Here is a 17,451-nt window from a genome sequence, read left to right on the forward strand (position 1 = left end):
TTAATTTACTGAATAAAATTTAATATGCTTATTACCAAAATACCTACCGTAATTCTAATAACAAAAGTAATTATGAACAGATATATAATAAAATGTTAACTTAAAAATATATACTATAAAAATAAGGAATAAAAACATATCTACAAAGCTCTAAATTTGAAATGAAACATTTAAAGTTCAGCTAAAACACTTCAACTAGAGTGAAATGAAAAATATGTAGAAACGCTGGAATTTTTCACCAGTTGGATTTATTGCTGCAGCCAGCTCTGTGCTTTCTGGGGATGTGATATATACAGGCAAGAATGTCACCGCGTGACTTTTGGTACGTTAGCAAATCTTCAGCTCTGCAGTATCAAGGAGGGTGCAATTTCGTCTTACACATCTCTAGTGACAACACCGGTTGTAAAGTTTCCCACCCTCCTTCAGTCTTGACTATTTATTCCTGCCCCCGTGCAGCTGTTCACCCCCTCCCGTGCTGAGCCAATGTTACAGTCTGTGAGAGCAATGGGAAAGAATATGAAACCCCCCCATCCCCTTAAAGAGGAAATACAGAGAGAGGAAGAAGGGAAGCAATGATGAAGTGTTGATTGTGCCCTTTCCACCCATATTTAACGAATTATTTGCTTCTCTGAAGTCCATGTAAATATTGTCAATGCCTGTACAGTATCACTCTCTGAGTGACCATATGGCATGGTACTCTTCCCACTTAAAATCGAGACATCTGAGGGCTGACAAGCCAGAGCGAACCCCGGGTTAGCATAACAAAACTGGATTCTTATCAAGGATATTAGGATAAAGCCAAATTAGTGCAAGTGATATGACTTTGCCTCCTAAACTTTGCGTTCAGACTCTGTTGATTTAACAAATGAATGACTTGCATAGGGGTAACACCCACTTCTAGGCAGCATTGGCTGAAAAATACACTTGTCAGTTATAACAACGTTAAAACAAAGAAAGCATTCCCAGAGGAGTAGATGGGAAAGGAACCAAATCACCTTTTTCTCAGCCACATCAATATTGCTATTTCTTCTGAGCCCAGAAAAGTCAAGAAAAAATACTATCCTCCACCTTTGAGGTCTTTGGCTGGGAAGCACTGTAGGAATCCCACATAAATTATCATTGACTCTTAACTTATTGTATGCTGTTATAAAGCCTACAATGAATACTTCATGTCAGAGGTTTATATAGTCCTAAGATTTCTAAGGCAAAGGTAATAAGCTTAAAGAGCATTTTGCAGACTCTTTCTCAACTGAAGAAACATGGTGTAATGGATGGGTGTTTATTTTTCAATTGAAGTCACTGTAAGATAAAAGACTTTATCCCAATGCAGATATAACAGAGAATGGAAAATGTAAACCATCTGCCTGTGAAAAAATGTAAAGGATTTATGGAATGGCTGGGAGGACTTCTGCACAATGTATAGGCCATAGCAAACTTTTGCCTTTGATCAAGAGACAGGATATAGTGAAACAGCCACAGACGCTTTGCCAGCACATGGTAAGAAAAAACACAGCAGTCAGTGGAGACACAGTTCTAACTTTACCATGTGTTTGGAGACACTTGGTCCAAGGCCTATTCACTTTAGCGTTTTACCACTTTAGCATTTATCATCTTAGGCTGTTTAACAGAGAGAGATTTACCCTAGTCTTCGATATATTTAAATAAACCAGCTGCACTCCCAAACTTCTTAGAAAGATTATACAGCATATACTGCCATAAGAGCATCAGAAGAAGGCCCACCATTTGGCTCTCTACATATTAACTTGGTGTTGCTTAAAATGGACGCCACAGGGCAGACGTGAAGATTCAGAAAAACACCTAAAAATTGCTCTGGTAAAATGGCTGATGTAATAATCAGATTCATTCAGTTGTAATGCCAGGAAAGACAAGAGGTCCCTTTGGGCTCAGTGATCTTACAGGTAATTCATCTGGGTTTGATAGGTGAGAGTAAGACTGTGGTTGGAGGCAGCAGGAGGTTTTGCAGACAGGAAATCACGGGAATAGAGTCTTAGGGAGAATGCTTAGTCCGAGATTTACGTTCTGTTATTGTTTTTCAGTAACCAATAAAGCCAAGCCCCTCAAAACATAGCTAAGCTATACAGTTATAGGGCACACTGTATTTCACTGGCCAGCAACTCTTTTCTATGCTCTGGGGTCATGGAAAAGCAGAGATACTGTTTGAGGGCATATCGGCGTGCTCCAGGTCCTATAAAAAACCTGAGGAGCAGCACAAGGTCGTTGCCTTGAATTACTCTTTCACACTTTCTATACTGCACCTGTCTCTGCATCTCCTGTCAGGAGCCCCTTTTCATTTCCACTTTTTCTTCTGGCTTATCTGCCTTACCCTTGCACTTTTTAATGGATTGCTAAAGCTGAATCCTCCCAAGACTGGAGAAGAGAGGCAGGAGACTGATGAGCAATCTGGCAATCTGTCATGCACAAATGTCAAAACCTAGGAGGAGACCTTATAAAGGAAAAATGTCATGTGTTATGGTAAAATCTATCCGGTTCTGAAGAGCATCTTACGACGCAGACAGAGCAAGCGGCTGCCCCTCTCCAGGCAGGTAAGTCAAGGTAATAATGAGTAGAGGAAACAACTACTAGAGGCTACTAAAATGGCACAATGGACATGGATGGTCCATCCATTTGCCAAACAGAAAATATTTGGTACAAAAGGAAAGAGAAGGGCAGAAAATAGGGGGTTTGAGCATTAGAAAAAGCAATCAGAATTTTTCACCTGCACACAGTAGTAGATTTTGCTCTAGTCTTATTCAGAGAATGAATTTACTATCTTAGTTGAAATAGATACTCAATTCTGTCTACAATAGATAGATAGATAGATAGATAGATAGATAGATAGATAGATAGATAGATAGATATTTCTTCATAATTTTGAACTCCTTTGATGGCAAAGTAACTTTGTCATAAACAAGTGACTGAATCACAAATACATTTTATCTGTAACTGCTGTAACAGCAATTATTAAAAGTTATTTTGTGAGCTGTAAGAAATGCATATATAATTTTGAATTTTTCAAGTTAGTTATTTTTATGTTTCCATTACATGGTATTTACTTGTACTGAATAGCTTATACTTTTGGATCCAGTTAAAATAGCCACTTTTTTAAGCCTACAGTCTTGTTTCTTGAGACTTGAATATAATTGCCCTAGCCACATGAAGAAAGCTCTCCCAATGTGATTAACATGAGAAGACCTCTTGAGAGTAATCAAGTTACATCACTTACAGTGATGTGGATTATATAAAACATAGGAGTCAAATTTTAAATCCTAGCAAGAAATGGTAGAAAGGACTTCAAATAAACCATTTTCTTATATGAAGATCCATAGTGACAGCAAAAATTACAGAGAATGGGAGGAAATAAATTCATACAAGAATCAGGATTAGTATTCAGGTTAAGGGTTAAAGCACTCTCCTCTTTTTCCTCTGTACATGAAGATCTCATGATAATAGCATATGCAATGTGGTTATAACATCACAACTCCCATAAACACAATCTATTAGATTTTTTTTTAAATTACTGCATATATCAATGTTTATTTATTAGAATACAGTTGGCATGGCTGGGTGATGGAAAACAAATAAAACTTTCAAAACCGTAAATACATTTATCCAGTCCTAAATAATAACTCATCTGGGAAGTCAGAGATAGTTTTGGTTACTCTATTAAAGAGGGCAAAAACTTCAAGAAAAGGGTCTGTAGAGCTTGAATTTTGTTCTTTATGCATCATGTGATTAAGACTAAGGAACTAAGAGCAGACACTGAGTCCATTTACAAATTTACAAATGAACCCTCCATCTCAATGGCACAAGAGGGCAGCCTGTTGGCTTTTATGCTAAACTTCATACCCATTGAATTACCCAACTCTAGTAGGTTACTCATTTTTTTATTTATCTGGGTTTCTATACTACGATCATTACATGCCATCCGAATGTCTCAATTAGCTTATGCTATGCCTATCAATGCTCAATGGCAGATATTCTTACTAGTATTATCAGCATACCTGTCCAAGGAAGAAAGCTTTTTCAGTCTCTCCTTCTTCTCACTTTTGAACCTGTTAATCCATTTCAGCCTGTGTAGCAAAACTAGACGTCTCAAAGATATTTAATTACCCAGATGTTACATATCTACAGAGAGAGAAAACGAAATCTGGTATTCTTACTGAGGATAAAGCTGGGGGAACCGCTATGGCCCGTTCCCTTTGGCAAGGGGTGGCGGGCCATTCATCCCACGTGGATTGGCCAACCCCTCGGCACATGGCACTGCCTAGCTCATTAGCTCATTTCTAACTCTAGCTTGTGTTTCTCCCCCCACCTCAGAAACACAGGGGGGAAAAAAAAGACAAGAACATAGAGGCAAGTGCTGAACTGGAAACACTGCCAGCACAGGAAGATCTCAAGTTACTGAGATGCAGATCTGATGGGATACTGGAAGGGAAACTGGCTTATTGCAGGGAGAGGTGTTGGGTGACAGAGCATACAGATTTGGAGGAAATCAGGTTTCATTAGTTCTGCTGCTCGTGGAATAACTTGTCCTCCCTTCTGGTTTGCTTATCATGTTTCAGCAAGCATATGGAATATAACTATTCTAATAGCATCTTCTGAACTGGGCAAATATTTAGGAATTGCATTCTAATAGAAGTTCTCTTTTTCTAGTTTTTATGCATTAGGTGAAGGTGTCATGGGATACTGCCACTCAAAAGTAATGCTCTGCTAAAGCTGTCCGGATAAGAATGGGTGATCATTCCAGTTCCAGGAGACAACACACATGTCCAGCTGTGTGAAAAGGAGGAGTCAAATACACTTACAAATTCCAAATAAAGAAGGCTTCAACTGGAAAAATGTCCCTGTTGCAACATGTAACTGCATCCCCACCCTTAAAAAACCCCAGACAGATAGTTTCTGCCTTTTGCAGTCATTCATTTACCTCTATTTAACAAGAAATCTGAGAATATCATGCAGCTGTCTGCATTCCCCTTGCAGCTGGAATAATTTTTTAGATTTATTCAGATTAATTTGAGACTAGAAATATTAGTACACCTTTACCATTCTCAAAATCCAATGTACTCATTTGACACTCCAACCAACCTATGTTTTGTTTGCCTTCACAACTGCCGATCAGCTTGGCAATGGACCAAATCCCAAGTCAGGATGCTCCGGTGCTTAGTGAACCCTGAAAAGCACCAGATCAGTGGGAGCTTCAGGGTATGCAGCACCTTCCAGAATCACCTGTTTTGGTGTCACGGATGTTGGCATCTTGTCCTTAAGTGGTTAACAAGGGTATACTTGACCACATGGTATGCTCAGGAAGACACTCCACCCAGACACCGATTGTTGGGCTTTTTTTAACACTTAACCCTCGTTTCTTTCCTCAGCACCTCTAGTGATTATCTTCCTATGCATTACCCTGCTTTGGTGGATAAACTCTCAGAAGCCTAGCTCTCCAAATGCACTGGAGAAGAAGCTGGGCTGTGAAATCCAGGCAGCAGGAAGGCACTCCAACCCTTTTTTGTTGTTTTAAACCTTGTTGGACATTTTGGTTTCTCTGAACTCTGGAAGCCAATTTACATAAGTAGGTAGATGGAGACCTGCAATTCCTTATATTAAGGCAGAGCCTCTTGTTAGTGCATTCATCTACAGCTAGGCAGATTACAGGCAGGGATTTTTTCTGTGTAAGAGAGAAATTTAGTTTAGACTGCTTCTCTGAGGACTTTACTGTTTGGAAACAGAAACTGCTACCTAGAAAAAAAGAACACCAAAAGCAGAGGCTCAAAGCTGCTTTATGAACCTAGGCTTATGGCAATAGTAGTTAGGTGTTCAAACGCCTTCTAAACATGGCCTTATGGACCTTCTTGTCTTTGCATACACAGCCATATTTTGAACCACTTAGGAATGTTATGATTTGTGGTTTGATATGGCCTGTGGTTTCAAAATGATGCTGAGCTTGTCATTGAGGTTACCCTGGAGAGACAGACAGATTTGTTTAGATCGTTCTTTTCCAGTCTTTGCTAATCTTTTCACTCTTTAGAGGACTTTGTGCAAACTGTAACATCTAAGAGGCTTCCAGAATTACAGAGGTCCCAAAAGAATACAAAAGAGTACAAAAATGCATGGGGCAACACTGGCAAATTTGATCACGGGGTTCAGCTCCCCCCCACTTTCAAGACCCTTTATGAAACTTGCATAACCCCTTAGTCCAATTAAATAAATAGTTAAATGAAGTTACTCTAGCTTCACAGGGAGACCTAGCTTTCGGTTCCCATTGTTCCTGTCACAGTCCTATGCACTGAGGTGCAAGGATGCCAAGGAAGCTGGTTTGATCAGTGCTGCTCAGTCCCAGAAACATAAATTGCAGATTTATTGGTTTCCTTCCCAATGTGCAGCTATCAGGCTGATGGCTCCCATTGATTCTGCATGGAGTCCCGAATGGTTGGCACTGCTGGGAAGTTCAGCTCTGTATTTTGTTGGAACCAGCATGATTTTTTTGAAGCCTACATTCTCTACGGTCAGTGCTCTGGATTTCCTGATCCCACCATTTCCTGGTACCAAAGACTAAGGAAGAAAAATCTGCAGATGGTATAAACTGGCAAAATCAATAAAAGTCTGGCTTGTAACCTCTCCCTACAATCTTCATAATCCAAATTAAGTTGGAGGGATATGAAGAATGATATAAAGATATAATGTTTTACATAAACAATTAATGGTAACCATAAACACAGGCACCTTTCTCCCTGTATAACATTAACTGCCACCTGAAATTAAGAATCTTCTCTATCTTTTTAAAATATTAGATTTTTGCTATTGCATTATACAGAAAATAAAAATGTTCCACTTGTATTAGTTTGAGATGTTACATACTGAAACAATACTCTTTTATAGTGGTTTTAATACAAGATAGATGAATGTGTTGGATATTGTATGTTTTCAAACAGAGAAAAAACATGCAAATTAAGTGAAGGTCAAATTTCTTGTGGTTGAACCCATGAAGTAAATACAGAACATATTTTGTTTGGATCTTGGGGGAACAAACTGTTTTTATGGTGAACTAGTCATATTACACTAAAGCAAGCACTGTGATGTATTGCATTTCAAAATCACATATTTATAAAATAGGGAATGTACTGGCATCCAACATAATCAGTCTCAATCACAAAAACTGGAAACAATTCTGAAAAGTGAAAACTTGAAAAAATGCACTTTTATTTTCTAAATGGTAACATACAAAGCAGGAAAAAAACCTGCACTGAATGCTGATGTAAACCTTCATATCGCTAGGACCTGATAGTGAAAATCTGTTTATCATACATGACTTTCTTACATGAGTCTAAGTCAGACTGGTCATTCAGATTGGCTACATTTGAAACGTCCTGTCTTGCTAAACCCCGCTAACCTCCCCATGATCCTGGTCTTCATGATGCAGTATTTTACCTTAATTCCCATGCTTGTGTTTCACTAGGAAAATGTATGATAAAAATAAACATGGTACATCATCTTTATTGAATACGACTTGGCGGGTATTTTGTAAGTTTTACTGGTAAAATTAAAAAAGATGGTATCTTAAGACAATTACAGTTCAGAAGTGGTTAGGAGGAGTGTCTGGAAACTTTTCAAACTTTGAAAATTGTTCTTGTTCCATTCAGGGAGAAAACCAAGATCCTTCAAGATTTCCTGCAAAGAAAGAGAGAATGAGAAGCTTAGAGTAGGGAATAACGTTTTGTTATCGGAACTACCATTTGACTGCAGAGCACCAGCAGTCCATGCACAGGTGCTGCTTTGGGAGCTCCTTTGGTTTTAAGCAAAAATTACATGCAGTGAACAACCTCAGCAAAAATTCTTACTAACTTTTATTCACTCATTAACAGCTGTGGTTGCAACTAGTCACCATTTTCCAAACCCCTTATTTTGCAAAATTCCTAACCTGCTGAATTGATGCCTCTCTCCCAAGATGAACAAGCCGCTCTGTATTGATTTATGACTGGTTGCATTTAGGAATTGCTATGTGGTAGGGAATTATGACATTTCTAAATAAACAATGATGTTAAGCATGAAAATGCTAGCCTCTGTGACCCACTGAAACAAAAGATGGATCTCAATATTCCTAAAGGAGGAGTAAGTTAAGCTCATTCATTTTAGGGATACAAATAAACACAGTGTGTTTGTAATTATACCAGTGAGTCACAGTAGAGTGCAAATTAATAGAATACTTTTTTTGTGCCTGAAGTCCGTCAATCTCTTCAAAAAACAGTGTGCTTGTCCCTCTTCCTTTCCCCAAGCACAGCCAGTCACTAAGCTGCATTAGTCCATCATCACGGCCGGGACAGTTTAGGTCACAACCCTTAATCTCCTTTATACCGGGACATTTATACTGTCACTACATAAGCGCTACACAAGGAAGTAACACGGCCTTTTTGCTGGTTGTGCCAAGTGGTACGAGTGCTGTGTGTGGTGGAGCTTAAGAAGTGTACTACTACATAAATAGATCTGAAAACATCCCAGTCACACCTACTCAGACCACCTCAAGCTCAAAAACATTTAAAAATCTACTTTTCAAGGCTATCCTCATAATAAAAGGGACAGAAAAGAGAACATATTTAAACAAAACCCAAACTTCAAAACAGGGATTCAAGTATGATGGTCTTCACAACCTCTTATGGATCAACATTTTGCAGGCTATTACTTCTTCATTAGGGGCATACGATTTTTCAGGTTAGAAGTGCACTTTAGACAGCTACATCTCTAACTTCCTGATTGTTTAACTTTTGTAAGATTCTGTTCATTAAGAAAACAGAGGGAAGAGAACAGAGGTTACCTAAATTGGAAGTTTTGTGTGGGTATCTGTTGGGGGGGGGGGCTGTTGTTTTACACTGCATAGAGACCGTGATAAATTAAGTTTAATTATGACAGTTGTGATTATTCCTCAATCACCACGTAACGGTAGATCATGCGTATGCTGCACAGTCATCTTGGCAAAACTGCCATGTAAGTAAGACTATGGTTTATTCAGCTTGGACGAAGTACCTTTTCATGGTTAGAAAAAGAGTTCAGAGAAGTAGCAGGAAAATAAATTATTGGACTTCTTTCTATCTATCTATCTATCTATCTATCTATCTATCTATCTATCTATCTATCTATCTATCCATCTATCTATCCATCTATCTAATCTCCCTCCTGAGCCCACTCCTGCACACTAGCTTAGAAATTTCACAAGTTAACGAATTTCTGATCCTATTTTCCTCCGTAAGCATCAGCAATAACCCCTAGATCCCTTCCTTGATTCACATTCCTCTCTCTGCTAGTCCCTCCACCCAAACAATTCCATAACCAGAAAGGCACATGCAATACCATTTAACTGTAAGTTTATACTAAAACAATGCACTAATAAACAACTTTTATGTATTCACTCCAAAACAAAGAAGTTTTATAGCTCTCATTTGGACCTGTATACTTTGGCAAATACGCTAGCATAACTCATGCAAGTTCTCTAGCATGAATAAAATTGATTTTATCCTGGAGCAAATACTGTGTTCACAAAATAGCATAAATGTGGGTTTGGTATTAAGATTTCATTTATGGTGGAAAATGAAACCATTTTCCTGTGTCCACGTCCACCTGGCGAAGACATTACAGAGCGGTCTGAAGAGAAAATTTCCCCCATAATCCTCCCCAGTGGCTTGATAGGATCCATATTGTTTATCCAGTCAAATGGCTCTGCAGCAAAATCACAGCCCTTCCTGATTTTCTCATCTGGCAGTCCTCCAGCAAACTTCACCCTGTGCAGCAGAGTCTCCCAGTAGCATCTTGATTCTTACTCTCCCATCCTACATTTGTGAGTCATCTTTCTGTTTTTTCTTCAGAAATTTCTTCATATGCTTTCTGTGTGCCTGTCCTCCTTACCATGACTTTCTCCACCACCTCTCTCTCAAACTGTTTTTCCCAAACTGTCCTCAAATCCCATTTTCTCCTTGCCAAAAAACTCCCTTTTTCAGTTTCTACTCCCATCCCAAAGTTTTCTATTTCTTTCCTATGAAGCCATTAAATTAATGGATTTTGTCAAAAACAGACTCTTGCCTGATTCCAAGCAAGGAAGCTAAATGGCCCCTCATGCAGAAAAACTGGAGTTACAGTTGTCTCTCCAGCTAAACAGGGGGTCTGCAGCTCCCCGTGTGTGCTGTGACCCAGCGGATTAGAGGATCTGCCTAAATAGGAAGCTGTGAACCCTAGCTGTCCATCAGACCACCTATAAACCAATGCTCCACTTGAACTGCCTCCCCAAAACTCTCAGCCGCTAAATCTTTACAAAGAAGAATAAGATCTCTACAAAAACTCTGAAGGAGGGGATAGATTTTTTTTATACTGAAACACAGAAACTCTAGGGAAGAGGAAAGAGAACAATTTTGTTAAGGCAAAGGAAACATATGGTGTAATAATTAGCTTGGGGACAACGTAAAATCATATTATAATATATTTGCACTGGCCCTGTGCTGAAATTCTGTGTGCTAAACAGGTCTTTGGTCATTAGTCACCAAAACTCCCAAACCTTCGGCACAATGTTTAAATGTAATAAAAAGACTAAATAAGTGGAGAGCCACTGGCAGCATGTCTACTGGCGATGGACTGTCTCTCTTTCGTTTACTGTTCTCCCTAACTTGAAACAGCCCGCATTCAGCCTCCCCACTGCTGTCCAGACACAGCTCTGCTTTTGCCATCCACCGTGGGGTGGGTCTGCAAGCCTGAAGCCACCGTAGCACATCCTCAGCCCTTGCAGGGCTCTCAGCGTCACGGGGCTGCGTGCAGTCCCCATCTGAACTGGAAAGAAAGGGGAAGGAAGGGCAATTGCATGACTGAACCACAAGAAGCAGACACACACACACATGCTGTGCATTGCAGGGCTCATCGGAAGCTGCAGTTTCCTTAGCTCTTCTAATGAATCCAGGCTCCGTGCTAATGGTGCCATCTCCAGCTAACGGAGATACAATCCACAGGATCAGCCTGGGAGGAAGTGTGTGCCTTCACTTTGAAAACTCGCTTATGACCCTTCTCATCTCCATTAGCGATCTAGCCCTTTCCAACGGTGTGACCTTCCCAACGTATTTGAACTGCTATTTGGAATTTCATTGCTAAAAAATGATGAGGAAGGCCAGTGGGAACGACAAGGAGAGGCATTTGAAATTCTACAAGTGTGTCCTCCTAAGAATAGGTATGACTGCCACAGCGTACATCAGTGAGTGGACGTTATACGCCATTACTGTCAAACTCAGAGAGGAACACGTAACAGCTGAATTGCTAAATACACCTCTGAAGTATGAAACAACCTGTTATTTTCACTCTTGTTTTCGATCCAGAGACTTTGCATTGCTTATATGCTTTTATATTTCAGTTCTTAGAAATCTAAATCATATCTAAAAACTTTAAAAAGTGGCTACCAAGTAAACTTAGTGACTTTGGAATACTGTTCATCCTTTTGGTGGACAGAACTTTTCTTAAAAGGAACTATCCCTTGGGAATCTCAGACTCTTAGCACTGAAATCAACATACACACTGAAGGAATCCAACCCTCCTCTCCTTTTTGCCTGTCATTTACTTAATAGGTAGTACTGCTAGGAGGGGGCTGGGGGAAAGGGGAGGCTAGGGAACTCATCTGTTACCACTATGCACCTTGAATATTCACCCCACCAGCAGCTCTATTACCTGTTTTGTGTCAGAAAGCGCACAAACATGGTATAAGTAATTTCATATGTTTGCAAACACTTTTAATACTACGTAGCACTTACTAAAAACGAGCAAGTTTTCTCTTTTCTCATATTCAAATCCATTTGCTTCCTTCTTGTGTCTTTCTCTGTTACTACTTCCTCATCACTCATGCCAGCTTTAGATAAATGTTTGTCAGAAAAGTAAAATTAGACTAACCAGCAACTGTCAGAAAAAATTTTAGAATTTTTAGAATTTTAGAAGCAGTTTAAAGCTTGCTGCCTTTGTCTTGATCTGAAAAAGATCTGGTTTTGCAAAGGCTTGTCCATTTTCCTACACATATCAGTTAACCTAATAAATAATTTCACAACTCTGTCACACTTCTATCCCTAGATTATAAAATAACCTGTTTAGCTCCTTCTTCTTTTATAATCTTCCTTATCCTTTGTTTTCCTTCTGGCTTTTCTTTTGGGCAGCATTCTTTTTAAGCTGCTCTGCAAACTACCAATTTCTTTCCACCCAAGCCCTCTCCTGAATATTTCTCTCCTGGGAAACCTAAGTGAGATTTAGCAGGAAGCCCTTCATCATACATAGGAAAGAAAGAAAGAATTTAAAGTAACAACTTCACGCATGATGCAAAGCTCTATTGAGTTACTACCCTACTACCTTCTCTTTCCTCATCCTACTACCTGTCTTACTGTTTGCTTGGGTTTGGTTGGGATAGAGTTAATTTTCTTCAAAGTAGCTCATATGGTGCTATTTTTTTGATTTGTGACCAAAACAGCGTAGACAGCACACCCATATTTCAGTTATTGCTGAGCAGTGCTTACGTAGCATCAAGGCATTTTCTTACGCTGCCCCGTTGGTGAGCAGGCTGGGGGTGCACAAGAAGCTGGGAGGGGACACAGCCGGGACAGCTGTAATTTGTGTTGTGCTAACCCACAACGCTTGGATGTGAGTATTTTAGTAAACTGCAATCTAACTTAAACTAAAAAGATATTACAGTGGCATTAAACTACTTAAACGGGCTACAACATATTTCTAAGAACTGAAATTTCCAGGGCCAAGGGGGCTCATTTAATGGGGTGATACTTTTAAGCTTTTGGAATCTGTTGCACTGATGCCAGGAGGAAAAGGATGAGCGCTAACTATTTCTTACCTTGCTACAGATTTCCTAGGAGATTCTAAATTGTAAAATGCTCTGGTTGTTCCTACCTGCTCTTGTTTTTTTCCTGAAGATCATCTCAGCGATAGCACCTCTGGCTGGAGAGCTGCAATTCAGGCCTTTTGTGTAGCCTCATACCACCTGGGAGAACTGAAACACCTCATGAGGCTTCCTCAGACAACCAGTCCCTATACTACAAACTCATGTGACCCTCTGGCAAGAGGCTCTCATATTAACTTTCTCCCTCCTTTGCCTGCACCACAACTCCAGCATGCAGGTCTACATAAGGTCTTGTCCCTAACCAATGTTTATCTGTCCTTGTTTTTAGGTGGGCGGGGGAAACCTGAGCCAGGACGCAGATGCCTGTATTAATGTATTTCTATATAGCAACATATTGTATATATTGCCAGGGCAATCACATCTTGAATGAGTGCACAACACCTTGCAGAGGGACGGCAGCCAGGATGCACCCCGCTGGACTTTGCTGGAGGTATCTGTGATAACTGTCCTGAAAAGACACAAAGAATGACAGCCAGTCTGCCCTCCCTGGTGAAGCAGACTTTGTACAGACGCAGGCAGGCTAGTCTATGACACACGAGATGCCAGGGTGTCTCCGGCAGGAACAGAACCATGAGTTCTGCCCTAGGGAGACCCAAACAATTTCTGACGTCAAGTAAAACAGCACCTCACTTGGGAACACGATGGCTGTTTGAATCATGAAAGATCTTTGCTGTCCTGACACACATCAGCACAAGAAATTATTGTAAAGACTATTTTGAATGCAGAGTCCATTCCAGTTTTACTTCTCTCTATGCACTTTTGCAGACTGCTTGGTCAAATTTGTTGGGATGGGCCTTTGGTGGAAAAGATGTGGGTGCCACTTACCATGGCTACACAACGGCAAAAGTTTCTTAGATGCATACAGAGTACTGATCATGCAGGTATCCTGCCATACACACAGGTCATGCACGTACCCTGCAAACATCTGAAGCTGTGAAATTCAACTTGTGCCCTGCAGCAACTGAGTGCTGAAAATCATACCAGAAGAGGGTCGGTGGATTGGACTGTGAAAGCCAAAACAGGGAGACCATACACTCATCCATCCAAGCAGCTCACAGCCACCATTATGGGCCTGCTTTTAGCTCCAGCTCTGGTGACATGTTTATAGTTCTGTTCAGAGAGAATCCAGAGGGGGGTTTGCCCCACTCCCGGTGCAGTCCTGTTGGCTGGCCGGACAGCAGAGCCAGCCCAGAAAGGGACGCTTGGAGCCTGTTGTGTGCTGCTGAGTTTCAGAAAAGCCAAACTGAGCAGGAAAGCAGTGGAATATGGCACAAGCGTGCCTGTCACTCTGCCTCGTGGGATGGATGACGGATGAACACAAATGCCTCTAGCACTCCAGCCACTGGCACACTCAGTCTGCACTAAGAGGGCATGTCTCAGCCTCTGGTTCCTCCCTCGTCAGACCACATTGTCACAGCACTCCTAATGTACCATAAGGCCAAAACTTCTGCAGACAAGAAATCTGGCTGCTAAGCTGACACAGCAGTGCAACCACCTTTGCGTTTCCACCCATGGAATGGAGTTAATAACATTACTTGAGCTCATTGAGCATTTTGGGGTAAACCCTGAACACCAAAAATTACAAGGACAGATCATTTCCTTAAATGAAGAGAGGAAGAGACATTTACAATTTGTTATGATAATCATAAAAGTAAGTAACAAGACTATTACTATTTTTTTCGTGAAATTAACTGTTCACCTTTAGTCAGTTTTGGCAATACTTGGCTGCTTTCCTTGCTCCTAGTAGAATTATGAATGCTCAGTGCAGAAGTTGAGAAATATATTTGTGCAAGACTTAGGCTCCTTTTTTCTTTAACAGTTATAAACAGACAATGATTTTATTTGTGACATTTTAAATTCCAGTTCTTCAGTATTTTATGCCCCACATATGCTATAATTCAGTATAAAGAAGCTTTATGAAGTAACCCTTAGAACATTAGCAAGTTCCCATTCGGCTGTCAGCATAGGCCTAAGTAAAACTCAGGACTAATTTTAGCATTTATTGGAATGTACTACTAGAAAGAAAAGGTCAAATGTGCTCACAGGAAGGCAGCGCCAGTTCAAGTTTCTGGCTTGAACCTGTTTCTCCCTTGCAAGAAGTGACACTTTCCTCCACCCATTCCTGTCAAGCAGAATAAATCAGAGCAGCAACATCTGTTTAGAAGGAGGAATTCTGTGCACACTTGTAATGTGGCAAAATATTCCCTCTTCCCAAAATATATTCAAAACAGTACTTCACTACTCGGGGAGGAGAGGGAGTGCATTGACACGGTACCTGGACTGTCTGTGCCGTCAATACTGCAGACGGCATTCTAACGTGAGATACTTCTCCTTTAGTGAAAAGGAGTCAAAAGATTTTTTCAGCAGTACTCATTGCCTCTGCCCCAGGGGGAAAACTAGCTGCTCTGTTTCAAGTCTATGGAGGCAGCTGGGACTGCCCGTTCCCTCTGTGGAACTTCTATCCTTTCTGCCCTTTCTCCATTTGTTTAGAAGCATCCATCTTGCAAGAAGGAAGAAAATCACCTGTCTGCTCCACATGGGCCTTCAGAGAAAGTCTTTGGCTTCTGAAAGGAAAATGCTTCCAACACCTTTCCTCTCAATACTTGAGAAGAGGGAGTCTGTACCCCAGAAAAGAATTTTTCTTCTCAAAGACAAAAAAATTACTTGCCAGAACTAGCAGTTGCTCTCACAGGCTAATCAGACTTAATCTTCTCCCCATTACTAAATTTCACAGTAAAAAAATCTCTGAATTTGAAAGGCATAATTCATGAGACAGTCACAGTTTGGAGACAAGCAATCTGAACAGCCACTACACCCAAGCCTCAGGCTTGCTTTCTGAAGGCACTTCACCCTGCATCCCCAGAATACAAACAAATGTGGAAAATACTTATCTTGTGGAATATTGAGACAAGAAATCACCTGTGATACAGGGACTTTCTGACAACAGAAAAACAGGAGGTGTGGGGAAATGCAGGAAAAATAGATAAGTTAAGACATCCTGAAGGCTTAATTACTAATTTGTATTATTAATGTTACAGCCTCCTTAAAATTATCTCTGTGCACGATTTATCAAGGACTGTCAAAAAGTAGTACAGATAATACTTACTACAGTTAAATTGCTACGATCACATGAAAAGGTTTCTCCCCAGAGAATTTCACTACCAGAGAAACTGAACTGAAAAGGAAAGAAAACCTAATGTGGGAAACCAACATATGAGGTGTTGTCTCAGATACCATAAGTACCAAATAGTCTCAGCTACTGTTTAATAATGCTTCATTTGCAGTCCTAGGAAATGCCTAGAGTTAGGAAAAATGGCTTTCAGTGATTCATTTACACACGCCGGCAGCCTGATGAACGTCACTTAAAAGGCAGGCCCTACGGAGGTGAAGTATTGCAAATTAGTTGCCTGGCTTCTGCAGCTAAAGGATGACTCAGGATGACCTCTTCTTCTTTTTAGCAACAGCTAGTGCAAGACTGATGTTATATACACACACATATATGTGTGTTAAGGGTTGGGGGTTTTTTGCGGTTACAAAAGCATTAAAAACATTTAATTTTATAATCAAGAGCTTAATCATTTACAGCCCGCAGCTTATTTCCATTTTAAATCCTAAGCAGTAGTTAAGAGGACGCTGGTGAAATGGGAGAAAGAATTCAAAAGGCACATCATTCTCATGAAGGAGATGAATACAAGCAGATCAGCATTGTGGAAAACATCTGAATATCTGCAACACAAGGCAAGCCCTAGAAGGTCAAGAGTAAGAATACCATTTCCATCATTTCTATCAATCAAGTATCCCATCTTCCTCTGACCGCTTTTAGTTTAAGGCCTGGCAGTGTCAAGTGACATGGTAAGAAGACAGTATCTCCCCTGGCAAACTAAAGACACTCCTCTGGCAAAGGGGCGGCAAATAGGCTCAGCTACGCTGAGGAAGCCCACATTGTCGTACCATCTGTTTTTATTTCAGAAAAAAATACTGCCATGCAGGCTTTCTGTATGGTACCTCTTCTGTGTGCGAGGGAGAACTTCTCTTTGAAAAGAGTGCAATTTTACTGTGAAAATCTGGTAAAGAATTTCTTCCCATCCAAGGATTTTCTGAGTAAGGAAGCTCCAGTTGTTAGTCACAGCCTTGCATTAAGTATTTGCCGGCCAGTCACAAAGAGAAGCTTCTTTAAAAGTCTGGTGTCTATTGAAGAGCTGTCCAGAAAAGAATGCTTTCTGGCCGAAGCCATGTTGTCAGGTATGAGAAAGGCAGTATAAACAACAGTAATGCAAAACACAAAGCTAAAAAAAGAAAAAAAAAAAAGCTTTAAAATTGCCATGTATTTGTTAAGAGCTAAGATCTAGTTCACTAAAATGAATGAAAGCCTGGCTATTAACAGATAAGAGGTAAAAAATTAATCTGAAATATGCTTCATGTCAAGATGCATCTCAGAAATATTTTCTCTATGGATTTGGAAAAATGTTTGATTCAAATAAACCCAGGAAAGATTTATCTGTGAGGAATGAAAAATGTTT

At 40.2% G+C, this 17,451-nt stretch overlaps 1 protein-coding gene and 1 long non-coding RNA gene across 2 annotated transcripts in view; one reads left to right on the top strand and one right to left on the bottom strand.

Moving 5' to 3' along the window:
- Positions 1–2,246: 2,246 nt before the first annotated feature.
- On the top strand, positions 2,247–4,860 carry LOC143173048 (uncharacterized). The gene is made up of 2 exons (XR_012997454.1): positions 2,247–2,564; positions 4,675–4,860. It is a non-coding gene; the product is annotated as an uncharacterized LOC143173048 (long non-coding RNA).
- A 2,673-nt stretch (positions 4,861–7,533) lies between these two features.
- Positions 7,534–17,451, bottom strand: part of AP3S1 (adaptor related protein complex 3 subunit sigma 1) — a 45,713-nt gene continuing 35,795 nt past the window's right edge. Inside the window, exon 7 of the mRNA XM_076363013.1 lies at positions 7,534–7,686. The gene's annotated coding sequence lies outside the window, so the exon portion shown is untranslated. The remainder of the gene's footprint in view (positions 7,687–17,451) is intronic.

Source organism: Aptenodytes patagonicus, chromosome Z (assembly GCF_965638725.1).
Source record: "Aptenodytes patagonicus chromosome Z, bAptPat1.pri.cur, whole genome shotgun sequence".
Classification (NCBI taxonomy): Eukaryota; Metazoa; Chordata; class Aves; order Sphenisciformes; family Spheniscidae; genus Aptenodytes; species Aptenodytes patagonicus.